This window comes from Rhipicephalus microplus, chromosome 4, assembly GCF_043290135.1.
Source record: "Rhipicephalus microplus isolate Deutch F79 chromosome 4, USDA_Rmic, whole genome shotgun sequence".
In the NCBI taxonomy this organism is placed as follows: domain Eukaryota; kingdom Metazoa; phylum Arthropoda; class Arachnida; order Ixodida; family Ixodidae; genus Rhipicephalus; species Rhipicephalus microplus.
Window position 1 is genome coordinate 175,478,147 of NC_134703.1, and position 14,932 is coordinate 175,493,078.

Below are 14,932 nucleotides of genomic sequence, written 5' to 3' on the forward strand. Positions count from 1 at the left end.
TCGCGCTAGCCAATTGCGCCTCGGAGACAGTCCTACTCCACTCTCAACACCATCAGAACATATCTTCAAAGCTATCACCCCAAAGAAAAAAAAGCGCCGCACCACCACGGGGCTGGCTTGAAACTCCAACCTTTCGGTTAACAGCCGATCGCGCTAGCCAATTGCACCACGGAGACAGTCCTGCTCCACTCTCACCACCATCAGTACATATCTTCAAAGCTATCATCCCATAGAAAAAAAGCGCCGCATCACCACCGGGTGGGCTCGAACCTCCAACCTTTCGATTAACAGCCCATCGCCCTAGCCAATTGCACCTCGACACAGTCCGGCTCCACTCTCACCACGATCAGAACATATCTTCAAAGCTATCAGCCCAAACAAAAAAAAACAACACACCATTCCCGGGAGGGCTCCAAACTCCACCCTTTCGGTTAACAGCCGATCGCGCTAGCTAATTGCACCACGGAGACAGTCCTGCTCCACTCTCACCACCATCAGAACATATCTTCAAAGCTATCATCCCATAGAAAAAAAAAGCGCCGCACCACCACCGGGTGGGCTCGAACCTCCAACCTTTCGGTTAACAGCCGATCGCGCTATCCAATTACGCCACGGAGGCAGTCGTGCTTCACTCTCACCACCATCAGAACATATCTTCAAATCTGTCAGCCTAAAGAAAAAAAGCGCCGCACCACCACCGGGTGGGCTTGAACTTCCAACCTTTCGGTTAACAGCCGATCGCGCTAGCCAATTGCGCCACGGAGACAGTCCTGCTTCACTCTCACCACCATCAGAACATATCTTCAATGCTATCAGCGCAAAGAAAAGAGCAACACACCACTCCCGGGAGGGCTCGAACCTCCAACTTTTCGGTTAAAAGCTGATGGCGCTAGCCAATTGCGCCACGGAGACAGTAGTGTTCCACTTTCACCACCATCAGAACATATCTTCAAAGCTATCAGCGCAAAGAAAAAAGCAACACACCACTCCCGGGAGGGCTCGAACATCCAACGTTTCGGTTAACAGCCGATCGCGCTAGCCAAATGCACCACGGAGACAGTCGTGATCCACACTCACCACCATCAGAACGTATCCTCAAAGCTATCAGCACAAAGAAAAAAGCAACACACCACTCCCGGGAGGGCTCGAACCTCCAACCTTTCGGTTAACAGCCGATCGCGCTAGCCAAATGCGCCACGGAGACAGTAGTGCTCCACTATCACCACCATCAGAACATATCTTCAAAGCTATCAGCGCAAAGAAAAAAGCAAAACACCACACCCGGCAGGGCTCGAACTTCCAACTTTTTGGTTAACAGCCGATCGCGCTAGCCAATCGCGCCACCGAGACAGTCCTGCTCCCCTCTCACCACCATCAGAACATATCTTCAAAGCTATCAGCCCAAAGAAAAAAAAGCGCCGCACCACCACCGGGTGGGCTCGAACCTCCAACTTTTCGGTTAACAGCCGATCGCGCTAGCCAATTGCGCCACGGAGACAGTCGTGCTCCACTCTCACCACCTTCATAACATATCTTCAATGCTATCAGCGCAAAGAAAAAAGCGACAAACCAGTCCCAGGAGGGCTCGAACCTCCAACTTTTCGGTTAACAGCCGATCGCGCTATCGAATTACGCCACGGAGACAGTCCTGCTCCACTCTCACCACTATCACAACATATCTTCAAAGCTATCAGCGCAAAGAAAAAGCAACACACCCCTCCCTGGAGGGCTCGAAACTCCAACCTTTCGATTAACAGCCGATCGCGCTAGCCAATTGCGCCACGGAGACAGTCCTGCTCCACTCTCAACACCATCAGAACATATCTTCAAAGCTATCACCCCAAAGAAATAAAAGCGCCGCACCACCACGGGGCTGGCTCGAAACTCCAACCTTTCGGTTAACAGCCGATCGCGCTAGCCAATTGCACCACGGAGACAGTCCTGCTCCACTCTCACCACCATCAGTACATATCTTCAAAGCTATCATCCCATAGAAAAAAAGCGCCGCATCACCACCGGGTGGGCTCGAACCTCCAACCTTTCGATTAACAGCCAATCGCCCTAGCCAATTGCACCTCGAGGCAGTCCGGCTCCACTCTCACCACCATCAGAACATATCTTCAATGCGATCAGCCCAAACAAAAAAAAACAACACACCATTCCCGGGAGGGCTCCAAACTCCACCCTTTCGGTTAACAGCCGATCGCGCTAGCTAATTGCACCACGGAGACAGTCCTGCTCCACTCTCACCACCATCAGAACATATCTTCAAAGCTATCATCCCATAGAAAAAAAAAAGCGCCGCACCACCACGGGGTGGGCTCGAAACTCCAACCTTTCGGTTAACAGCCGATCACGCTAGCCAATTGCACCACGGAGACAGTCCTGCTCCACTCTCACCACCATCAGAACATATCTTCAAAGCTATCAAGCCAAACAAAAAAAGCGCTGCACCACCACCGGGTGGGCTCGAACCTCCAACCTTTCGGTTAACAGCCGATCGCGCTAGCCATTTGCGCCACGGAGACAGTCGTGCTCCACTCTCACCACCGTCAGAACATTTTTTCAGAGCTATCCGCCCAAAGAAAAAAAAGCGCCGCACCACCACCGGGTGGGCTCGAACCTCAAATTTTTGGTTAACAGCTGATCGCGCTAGCCAATTGCGCCACGGAGACACTCTTGCTTCACTCTCACCACCATCAGAACATATCTTCAAAGCTATCAGCCCAAAGAAAAAAAGCGCCGCATCACCACCGGGTGGGCTCGAACCTCCAACCTTTCGATTAATGGCCGAACGCGCTAGCCAATTGGGGCACGGAGAGAGTCGTGCTCCACTCTCACCACCATCAGAACATAACTTCAAAGCTATCAGCCCATAGAAAAAAAAGCGCGCACCACTCCCGGGAGGGCTCCAAACTCCACCCTTTCGGTTAACAGCCGATCACGCTAGCCAATTGCACCACGGAGACAGTCCTGCTCCACTCTCACCAACATCAGAACATATCTTCAAAGCTGTCATCCCATAGAAAAAAAAGCGCCGCACCACCACGGGGTAGGCTCGAAACTCCAACCTTGCGGTTAACAGCCGATCGCGCTAGCCAATTGCACCACGGAGACAGTCCTGCTCCACTCACACCACCATCAGAACATATCTTCAAAGCTATCAGCCCAAAGGAAAAAATCGCCGCACCACCACCGGGTGGGCTCGAACCTCCAACCTTTACGTTAACAGCCGATCGCGCTAGCCATTTGAGCCACGGAGACAGTCGTGCTCCATTCTCACCACCGTCAGAACATTTCTTCAGAGCTATCCGCCCAAAGAAAAAAAAGCGCCGCACCACCACCGGGTGGGCTCGAACCTCCAACCTTTCTGTTAACAGCCGATCGCGCTACCAACTGCGCCACGGAGACAGTCGTGCCCCACTTTCACCAACATCAGAACATATCTTCAAAGCTATCAGCGCAAAGAAAAAAGCAACACACCACTCCCGAGAGGGCTCGAAACTCCAACCTTTCGGTTAACAGCCGATCGCGCTAGCCAATTGCGCCACGAAAACAGTTCTGCTCCACTCTCACCACCATCAGAACATATATTCAAAGCTATCAGCCCAAAGAAAAAAAAGCACTGCACCACCACCGGGTGGGCTCGAAACTACAACCTTTCGGTTAAGAGCCGATCGCGCTAGCCAATTGCGCTACGGAGACACTCCTGCTCCACTCTCACCACCATCAGAACATATCTTCAAAGCTATCATCCCAAAGAAAAAAAAGCGCCGCAAACCCACCGGGCGGGCTCGAAACTCCAACTTTTCGGTTAACAGCCGATCGCGCTAGCCAATTGCGCCACGGAGACAGTCCTGCTCCACTCTCACCACCATCACAACATATCTTCAAAGCTATCAGCGCAAAGAAAAAAGCAACACACCACTCCCGGGAGGGCTCGAAACTCCAACCTTTCGATTAACAGCCGATCGCGCTAGCCAATTGCGCCACGGAGACAGTCCTGCTCCACTCTCTCCACCATCAGAACATATCTTCAAAGCTATCACCCCAAAGAAAAAAAAGCGCCTCACCACCACGGGGCTGGCTCGAAACTCCAACCTTTCGGTTAACAGCCGATCGCGCTAGCCAATTGCACCACGGAGACAGTCCTGCTCCACTCTCATCACCATCAGAACATATCTTCAAAGCTATCATCCCATAGAAAAAAAAGCGCCGCATCACCACCGGGTGGGCTCGAACCTCCAACCTTTCGATTAATGGCCGAACGTGCTAGCCAATTGGGGCACGGAGAGAGTCGTGCTCCACTCTCACCACCATCAGAACATATCTTCAAAGCTATCAGCCCGTAGAAAAAAAAGCCCGCACCACCACCAGGTGGGCTCGAACCTCCAACCTTTCGATTAACAGCCGATCGCGCTAGCCAATTGCGCGTTCAGACAGTCCTGCTCCACTCTCTCCACCATCAGAACATATCTTCAAAGCTATCAGCCCAAACAAAAAAAAAACAACACACCACTCCCGGGAGGGCTTCAAACTCCACCCTTTCGTTTACCAGCCGATTGCGCTAGCCAATTGCACCACGGAGACAGTCCTGCTCCACTCTCACCACCATCAGAACATATCTTCAGAGCTATCCGCCCAAAAAAAAGCGCTGCACCACCACCGGGTGGGCTCGAACCTCCAACATTTCGGTTAACAGCCGATCGCGCTATCCAATTACGCCACGGAGACAGTCGTGCTTCACTCTCACCACCTTCATAACATATCTTCAATGCTATCAGCGCAAAGAAAAAAGCGACAAACCAGTCCCAGGAGGGCTCGAACCTCCAACTTTTCGGTTAACAGCCGATCGCGCTATCGAATTACGCCACGGAGACAGTCCTGCTCCACTCTCACCACTATCACAACATATCTTCAAAGCTATCAGCGCAAAGAAAAAGCAACACACCCCTCCCTGGAGGGCTCGAAACTCCAACCTTTCGATTAACAGCCGATCGCGCTAGCCAATTGCGCCACGGAGACAGTCCTGCTCCACTCTCAACACCATCAGAACATATCTTCAAAGCTATCACCCCAAAGAAATAAAAGCGCCGCACCACCACGGGGCTGGCTCGAAACTCCAACCTTTCGGTTAACAGCCGATCGCGCTAGCCAATTGCACCACGGAGACAGTCCTGCTCCACTCTCACCACCATCAGTACATATCTTCAAAGCTATCATCCCATAGAAAAAAAGCGCCGCATCACCACCGGGTGGGCTCGAACCTCCAACCTTTCGATTAACAGCCAATCGCCCTAGCCAATTGCACCTCGAGGCAGTCCGGCTCCACTCTCACCACCATCAGAACATATCTTCAATGCGATCAGCCCAAACAAAAAAAAACAACACACCATTCCCGGGAGGGCTCCAAACTCCACCCTTTCGGTTAACAGCCGATCGCGCTAGCTAATTGCACCACGGAGACAGTCCTGCTCCACTCTCACCACCATCAGAACATATCTTCAAAGCTATCATCCCATAGAAAAAAAAAAGCGCCGCACCACCACGGGGTGGGCTCGAAACTCCAACCTTTCGGTTAACAGCCGATCACGCTAGCCAATTGCACCACGGAGACAGTCCTGCTCCACTCTCACCACCATCAGAACATATCTTCAAAGCTATCAAGCCAAACAAAAAAAGCGCTGCACCACCACCGGGTGGGCTCGAACCTCCAACCTTTCGGTTAACAGCCGATCGCGCTAGCCATTTGCGCCACGGAGACAGTCGTGCTCCACTCTCACCACCGTCAGAACATTTTTTCAGAGCTATCCGCCCAAAGAAAAAAAAGCGCCGCACCACCACCGGGTGGGCTCGAACCTCAAATTTTTGGTTAACAGCTGATCGCGCTAGCCAATTGCGCCACGGAGACACTCTTGCTTCACTCTCACCACCATCAGAACATATCTTCAAAGCTATCAGCCCAAAGAAAAAAAGCGCCGCATCACCACCGGGTGGGCTCGAACCTCCAACCTTTCGATTAATGGCCGAACGCGCTAGCCAATTGGGGCACGGAGAGAGTCGTGCTCCACTCTCACCACCATCAGAACATAACTTCAAAGCTATCAGCCCATAGAAAAAAAAGCGCGCACCACTCCCGGGAGGGCTCCAAACTCCACCCTTTCGGTTAACAGCCGATCACGCTAGCCAATTGCACCACGGAGACAGTCCTGCTCCACTCTCACCAACATCAGAACATATCTTCAAAGCTGTCATCCCATAGAAAAAAAAGCGCCGCACCACCACGGGGTAGGCTCGAAACTCCAACCTTGCGGTTAACAGCCGATCGCGCTAGCCAATTGCACCACGGAGACAGTCCTGCTCCACTCACACCACCATCAGAACATATCTTCAAAGCTATCAGCCCAAAGGAAAAAATCGCCGCACCACCACCGGGTGGGCTCGAACCTCCAACCTTTACGTTAACAGCCGATCGCGCTAGCCATTTGAGCCACGGAGACAGTCGTGCTCCATTCTCACCACCGTCAGAACATTTCTTCAGAGCTATCCGCCCAAAGAAAAAAAAGCGCCGCACCACCACCGGGTGGGCTCGAACCTCCAACCTTTCTGTTAACAGCCGATCGCGCTACCAACTGCGCCACGGAGACAGTCGTGCCCCACTTTCACCAACATCAGAACATATCTTCAAAGCTATCAGCGCAAAGAAAAAAGCAACACACCACTCCCGAGAGGGCTCGAAACTCCAACCTTTCGGTTAACAGCCGATCGCGCTAGCCAATTGCGCCACGAAAACAGTTCTGCTCCACTCTCACCACCATCAGAACATATATTCAAAGCTATCAGCCCAAAGAAAAAAAAGCACTGCACCACCACCGGGTGGGCTCGAAACTACAACCTTTCGGTTAAGAGCCGATCGCGCTAGCCAATTGCGCTACGGAGACACTCCTGCTCCACTCTCACCACCATCAGAACATATCTTCAAAGCTATCATCCCAAAGAAAAAAAAGCGCCGCAAACCCACCGGGCGGGCTCGAAACTCCAACTTTTCGGTTAACAGCCGATCGCGCTAGCCAATTGCGCCACGGAGACAGTCCTGCTCCACTCTCACCACCATCACAACATATCTTCAAAGCTATCAGCGCAAAGAAAAAAGCAACACACCACTCCCGGGAGGGCTCGAAACTCCAACCTTTCGATTAACAGCCGATCGCGCTAGCCAATTGCGCCACGGAGACAGTCCTGCTCCACTCTCTCCACCATCAGAACATATCTTCAAAGCTATCACCCCAAAGAAAAAAAAGCGCCTCACCACCACGGGGCTGGCTCGAAACTCCAACCTTTCGGTTAACAGCCGATCGCGCTAGCCAATTGCACCACGGAGACAGTCCTGCTCCACTCTCATCACCATCAGAACATATCTTCAAAGCTATCATCCCATAGAAAAAAAAGCGCCGCATCACCACCGGGTGGGCTCGAACCTCCAACCTTTCGATTAATGGCCGAACGTGCTAGCCAATTGGGGCACGGAGAGAGTCGTGCTCCACTCTCACCACCATCAGAACATATCTTCAAAGCTATCAGCCCGTAGAAAAAAAAGCCCGCACCACCACCAGGTGGGCTCGAACCTCCAACCTTTCGATTAACAGCCGATCGCGCTAGCCAATTGCGCGTTCAGACAGTCCTGCTCCACTCTCTCCACCATCAGAACATATCTTCAAAGCTATCAGCCCAAACAAAAAAAAAACAACACACCACTCCCGGGAGGGCTTCAAACTCCACCCTTTCGTTTACCAGCCGATTGCGCTAGCCAATTGCACCACGGAGACAGTCCTGCTCCACTCTCACCACCATCAGAACATATCTTCAGAGCTATCCGCCCAAAAAAAAAGCGCTGCACCACCACCGGGTGGGCTCGAACCTCCAACATTTCGGTTAACAGCCGATCGCGCTATCCAATTACGCCACGGAGACAGTCGTGCTTCACTCTCACCACCATCAGAACATATCTTCAAATCTGTCAGCCTAAAGAAAAAAAGCGCCGCACCACCACCGGGTGTGCTTGAACTTCCAACCTTTCGGTTAACAGCCGATCGCGCTAGCCAATTGCGCCACGGAGACAGTCCTGCTTCACTCTCACCACCATCAGAACATATCTTCAAAGCTATCAGCGCAAAGAAAAAAGCAACACACCACTCCCGGGAGGACTCGAACATCCAACCTTTCGGTTAACAGCCGATCGCGCTAGCCAAATGCGCCACGGAGACAGTCGTGATCCACACTCACCACCATCAGAACGTATCATCAAAGCTATCAGCGCAAAGAAAAAAGCAACACACCACTCCCGGGAGGGCTCGAACCTCCAACCTTTCGGTTAACAGCCGATCGCGCTAGCCAAATGCGCCACGGAGACAGTAGTGCTCCACTCTCACCACCATCAGAACATATCTTCAAAGCTATCAGCGCAAAGAAAAAAGCAAAACACCACTCCCGGCAGGGCTCGAACTTCCAACTTTTTGGTTAACAGCCGATCGCGCTAGCCAATCGCGCCACCGAGACAGTCCTGCTCCCCTCTCACCACCATCAGAACATATCTTCAAAGCTATCAGCCCAAAGAAAAAAAAGCGCCGCACCACCACCGGGTGGGCTCGAACCTCCAACTTTTCGGTTAACAGCCGATCGCGCTAGCCAATTGCGCCACGGAGACAGTCGTGCTCCACTCTCACCACCTTCATAACATATCTTCAATGCTATCAGCGCAAAGAAAAAAGCGACAAACCAGTCCCGGGAGGGCTCGAACCTCCAACTTTTCGGTTAACAGCCGACCGCGCTAGCCAATTGCGCCACGGAGACAGTCCTGCTCCACTCTCACCACTATCACAACATATCTTCAAAGCTATCAGCGCAAAGAAAAAGCAACACACCACTCACGGGAGGGCTCGAAACTCCAACCTTTCGATTAACAGCCGATCGCGCTAGCCAATTGCGCCACGGAGACAGTCCTGCTCCACTCTCAACACCATCAGAACATATCTTCAAAGCTATCATCCCATAGAAAAAAAAGCGCCGCATCACCACCGGGTGGGCTCGGACCTCCAACCTTTCGATTGACAGCCAATCGCCCTAGCCAATTGCACCTCGAGACAGTCCGGCTCCACTCTCACCACCATCAGAACATATCTTCAAAGCTATCAGCCCAAACAAAAAAAACAACACACCATTCCCGGGAGGGCTCCAAACTCCACCCTTTCGGTTAAGAGCCGATCGCGCTAGCCAATTGCACCACGGAGACAGTCCTGCTCCACTCACACCACCATCAGAACATATCTTCAAAGCTATCAGCCCAAAGGAAAAAATCGCCGCACCACCACCGGGTGGGCTCGAACCTCCAACCTTTCGGTTATCAGCCGATCGCGCTATCCTATCGCGCCACGGAGACAGTCGTGCCCCACTTTCACCAACATCAGAACATATCTTCAAAGCTATCAGCGCAAAGAAAAAGCAACACACCACTCCCGAGAGGGCTGGAAACTCTACCCTTTCGGTTAACAGCCGATCGCGCTAGCCAATTGCGCCTCGGAGACAGTTCTGCTCCACTCTCACCACCATCAGAACATATATTCAAAGCTATCAGCCCAAAGGAAAAAAAGTGCCGCACCACCACCGGGTGGGCTCGAAACTCCAACCTTTCGGTTAACAGCCAATCGCGCCAGCCAATTGCGCTACGGAGACACTCCTGCTCCACTCTCACCACCATCAGAACATATCTTCAAAGCTATCAGCCCAAACAAAAAAAAACAACACACCACTCCCGGGAGGGCTTCAAACTCCACCCTTTCGTTTACCAGCCGATTGCGCTAGCCAATTGCACCACGGAGACAGTCCTGCTCCACTCTCACCACCATCAGAACATATCTTCAGAGCTATCCGCCCAAAAAAAAAGCGCTGCACCACCACCGGGTGGGCTCGAACCTCCAACCTTTCGGTTAACAGCCGATCGCGCTATCCAATTACGCCACGGAGACAGTCGTGCTTCACTCTCACCACCATCAGAACATATCTTCAAATCTGTCAGCCTAAAGAAAAAAAGCGCCGCACCACCACCGGGTGGGCTTGAACTTCCAACCTTTCGGTTAACAGCCGATCGCGCTAGCCAATTGCGCCACGGAGACAGTCCTGCTTCACTCTCACCACCATCAGAACATATCTTCAAAGCTATCAGCGCAAAGAAAAAAGCAACACACCACTCCCGGGAGGACTCGAACATCCAACCTTTCGGTTAACAGCCGATCGCGCTAGCCAAATGCGCCACGGAGACAGTCGTGATCCACACTCACCACCATCAGAACGTATCATCAAAGCTATCAGCGCAAAGAAAAAAGCAACACACCACTCCCGGGAGGGCTCGAACCTCCAACCTTTCGGTTAACAGCCGATCGCGCTAGCCAAATGCGCCACGGAGACAGTAGTGCTCCACTCTCACCACCATCAGAACATATCTTCAAAGCTATCAGCGCAAAGAAAAAAGCAAAACACCACTCCCGGCAGGGCTCGAACTTCCAACTTTTTGGTTAACAGCCGATCGCGCTAGCCAATCGCGCCACCGAGACAGTCCTGCTCCCCTCTCACCACCATCAGAACATATCTTCAAAGCTATCAGCCCAAAGAAAAAAAAGCGCCGCACCACCACCGGGTGGGCTCGAACCTCCAACTTTTCGGTTAACAGCCGATCGCGCTAGCCAATTGCGCCACGGAGACAGTCGTGCTCCACTCTCACCACCTTCATAACATATCTTCAATGCTATCAGCGCAAAGAAAAAAGCGACAAACCAGTCCCGGGAGGGCTCGAACCTCCAACTTTTCGGTTAACAGCCGACCGCGCTAGCCAATTGCGCCACGGAGACAGTCCTGCTCCACTCTCACCACTATCACAACATATCTTCAAAGCTATCAGCGCAAAGAAAAAGCAACACACCACTCACGGGAGGGCTCGAAACTCCAACCTTTCGATTAACAGCCGATCGCGCTAGCCAATTGCGCCACGGAGACAGTCCTGCTCCACTCTCAACACCATCAGAACATATCTTCAAAGCTATCATCCCATAGAAAAAAAAGCGCCGCATCACCACCGGGTGGGCTCGGACCTCCAACCTTTCGATTGACAGCCAATCGCCCTAGCCAATTGCACCTCGAGACAGTCCGGCTCCACTCTCACCACCATCAGAACATATCTTCAAAGCTATCAGCCCAAACAAAAAAAACAACACACCATTCCCGGGAGGGCTCCAAACTCCACCCTTTCGGTTAAGAGCCGATCGCGCTAGCCAATTGCACCACGGAGACAGTCCTGCTCCACTCACACCACCATCAGAACATATCTTCAAAGCTATCAGCCCAAAGGAAAAAATCGCCGCACCACCACCGGGTGGGCTCGAACCTCCAACCTTTCGGTTATCAGCCGATCGCGCTATCCTATCGCGCCACGGAGACAGTCGTGCCCCACTTTCACCAACATCAGAACATATCTTCAAAGCTATCAGCGCAAAGAAAAAGCAACACACCACTCCCGAGAGGGCTGGAAACTCTACCCTTTCGGTTAACAGCCGATCGCGCTAGCCAATTGCGCCTCGGAGACAGTTCTGCTCCACTCTCACCACCATCAGAACATATATTCAAAGCTATCAGCCCAAAGGAAAAAAAGTGCCGCACCACCACCGGGTGGGCTCGAAACTCCAACCTTTCGGTTAACAGCCAATCGCGCCAGCCAATTGCGCTACGGAGACACTCCTGCTCCACTCTCACCACCATCAGAACATATCTTCAAAGCTATCACCCCAAAGAAAAAAAAGCGCCTCACCACCACGGGGCTGGCTCGAAACTCCAACCTTTCGGTTAACAGCCGATCGCGCTAGCCAATTGCACCACGTTGACAGTCCTGCTCCACTCTCATCACCATCAGAACATATCTTCAAAGCTATCATCCCATAGAAAAAAAAGCGCCGCATCACCACCGGGTGGGCTCGAACCTCCAACCTTTCGATTAATGGCCGAACGCGCTAGCCAATTGGGGCACGGAGAGAGTCGTGCTCCACTCTCACCACCATCAGAACATAACTTCAAAGCTATCAGCCCATAGAAAAAAAAGCGCGCACCACTCCCGGGAGGGCTCCAAACTCCACCCTTTCGGTTAACAGCCGATCACGCTAGCCAATTGCACCACGGAGACAGTCCTGCTCCACTCTCACCAACATCAGAACATATCTTCAAAGCTGTCATCCCATAGAAAAAAAAGCGCCGCACCACCACGGGGTAGGCTCGAAACTCCAACCTTTCGGTTAACAGCCGATCGCGCTAGCCAATTGCACCACGGAGACAGTCCTGCTCCACTCACACCACCATCAGAACATATCTTCAAAGCTATCAGCCCAAAGGAAAAAATCGCCGCACCACCACCGGGTGGGCTCGAACCTCCAACCTTTACGTTAACAGCCGATCGCGCTAGCCATTTGAGCCACGCAGACAGTCGTGCTCCATTCTCACCACCGTCAGAACATTTCTTCAGAGCTATCCGCCCAAAGAAAAAAAAGCGCCGCACCACCACCGGGTGGGCTCGAACCTCCAACCTTTCTGTTAACAGCCGATCGCGCTACCAACTGCGCCACGGAGACAGTCGTGCCCCACTTTCACCAACATCAGAACATATCTTCAAAGCTATCAGCGCAAAGAAAAAAGCAACACACCACTCCCGAGAGGGCTCGAAACTCCAACCTTTCGGTTACCAGCCGATCGCGCTAGCCAATTGCGCCACGAAAACAGTTCTGCTCCACTCTCACCACCATCAGAACATATATTCAAAGCTATCAGCCCAAAGAAAAAAAAGCACTGCACCACCACCGGGTGGGCTCGAAACTACAACCTTTCGGTTAAGAGCCGATCGCGCTAGCCAATTGCGCTACGGAGACACTCCTGCTCCACTCTCACCACCATCAGAACATATCTTCAAAGCTATCATTCCAAAGAAAAAAAAGCGCCGCAAACCCACCGGGCGTGCTCGAAACTCCAACTTTTCGGTTAACAGCCGATCGCGCTAGCCAATTGCGCCACGGAGACAGTCCTGCTCCACTCTCACCACCATCACAACATATCTTCAAAGCTATCAGCGCAAAGAAAAAAGCAACACACCACTCCCGGGAGGGCTCGAAACTCCAACCTTTCGATTAACAGCCGATCGCGCTAGCCAATTGCGCCACGGAGACAGTCCTGCTCCACTCTCTCCACCATCAGAACATATCTTCAAAGCTATCACCCCAAAGAAAAAAAAGCGCCTCACCACCACGGGGCTGGCTCGAAACTCCAACCTTTCGGTTAACAGCCGATCGCGCTAGCCAATTGCACCACGGAGACAGTCCTGCTCCACTCTCATCACCATCAGAACATATCTTCAAAGCTATCATCCCATAGAAAAAAAAGCGCCGCATCACCACCGGGTGGGCTCGAACCTCCAACCTTTCGATTAATGGCCGAACGTGCTAGCCAATTGGGGCACGGAGAGAGTCGTGCTCCACTCTCACCACCATCAGAACATATCTTCAAAGCTATCAGCCCGTAGAAAAAAAAGCCCGCACCACCACCAGGTGGGCTCGAACCTCCAACCTTTCGATTAACAGCCGATCGCGCTAGCCAATTGCGCCTTCAGACAGTCCTGCTCCACTCTCACCACCATCAGAACATATCTTCAAAGCTATCAGCCCAAACAAAAAAAAAACAACACACCACTCCCGGGAGGGCTTCAAACTCCACCCTTTCGTTTACCAGCCGATTGCGCTAGCCAATTGCACCACGGAGACAGTCCTGCTCCACTCTCACCACCATCAGAACATATCTTCAGAGCTATCCGCCCAAAAAAAAAGCGCTGCACCACCACCGGGTGGGCTCGAACCTCCAACCTTTCGGTTAACAGCCGATCGCGCTATCCAATTACGCCACGGAGACAGTCGTGCTTCACTCTCACCACCATCAGAACATATCTTCAAATCTGTCAGCCTAAAGAAAAAAAGCGCCGCACCACCACCGGGTGGGCTTGAACTTCCAACCTTTCGGTTAACAGCCGATCGCGCTAGCCAATTGCGCCACGGAGACAGTCCTGCTTCACTCTCACCACCATCAGAACATATCTTCAAAGCTATCAGCGCAAAGAAAAAAGCAACACACCACTCCCGGGAGGACTCGAACATCCAACCTTTCGGTTAACAGCCGATCGCGCTAGCCAAATGCGCCACGGAGACAGTCGTGATCCACACTCACCACCATCAGAACGTATCATCAAAGCTATCAGCGCAAAGAAAAAAGCAACACACCACTCCCGGGAGGGCTCGAACCTCCAACCTTTCGGTTAACAGCCGATCGCGCTAGCCAAATGCGCCACGGAGACAGTAGTGCTCCACTCTCACCACCATCAGAACATATCTTCAAAGCTATCAGCGCAAAGAAAAAAGCAAAACACCACTCCCGGCAGGGCTCGAACTTCCAACTTTTTGGTTAACAGCCGATCGCGCTAGCCAATCGCGCCACCGAGACAGTCCTGCTCCCCTCTCACCACCATCAGAACATATCTTCAAAGCTATCAGCCCAAAGAAAAAAAAGCGCCGCACCACCACCGGGTGGGCTCGAACCTCCAACTTTTCGGTTAACAGCCGATCGCGCTAGCCAATTGCGCCACGGAGACAGTCGTGCTCCACTCTCACCACCTTCATAACATATCTTCAATGGTATCAGCGCAAAGAAAAAAGCGACAAACCAGTCCCGGGAGGGCTCGAACCTCCAACTTTTCGGTTAACAGCCGACCGCGCTAGCCAATTGCGCCACGGAGACAGTCCTGCTCCACTCTCACCACTATCACAACATATCTTCAAAGCTATCAGCGCAAAGAAAAAGC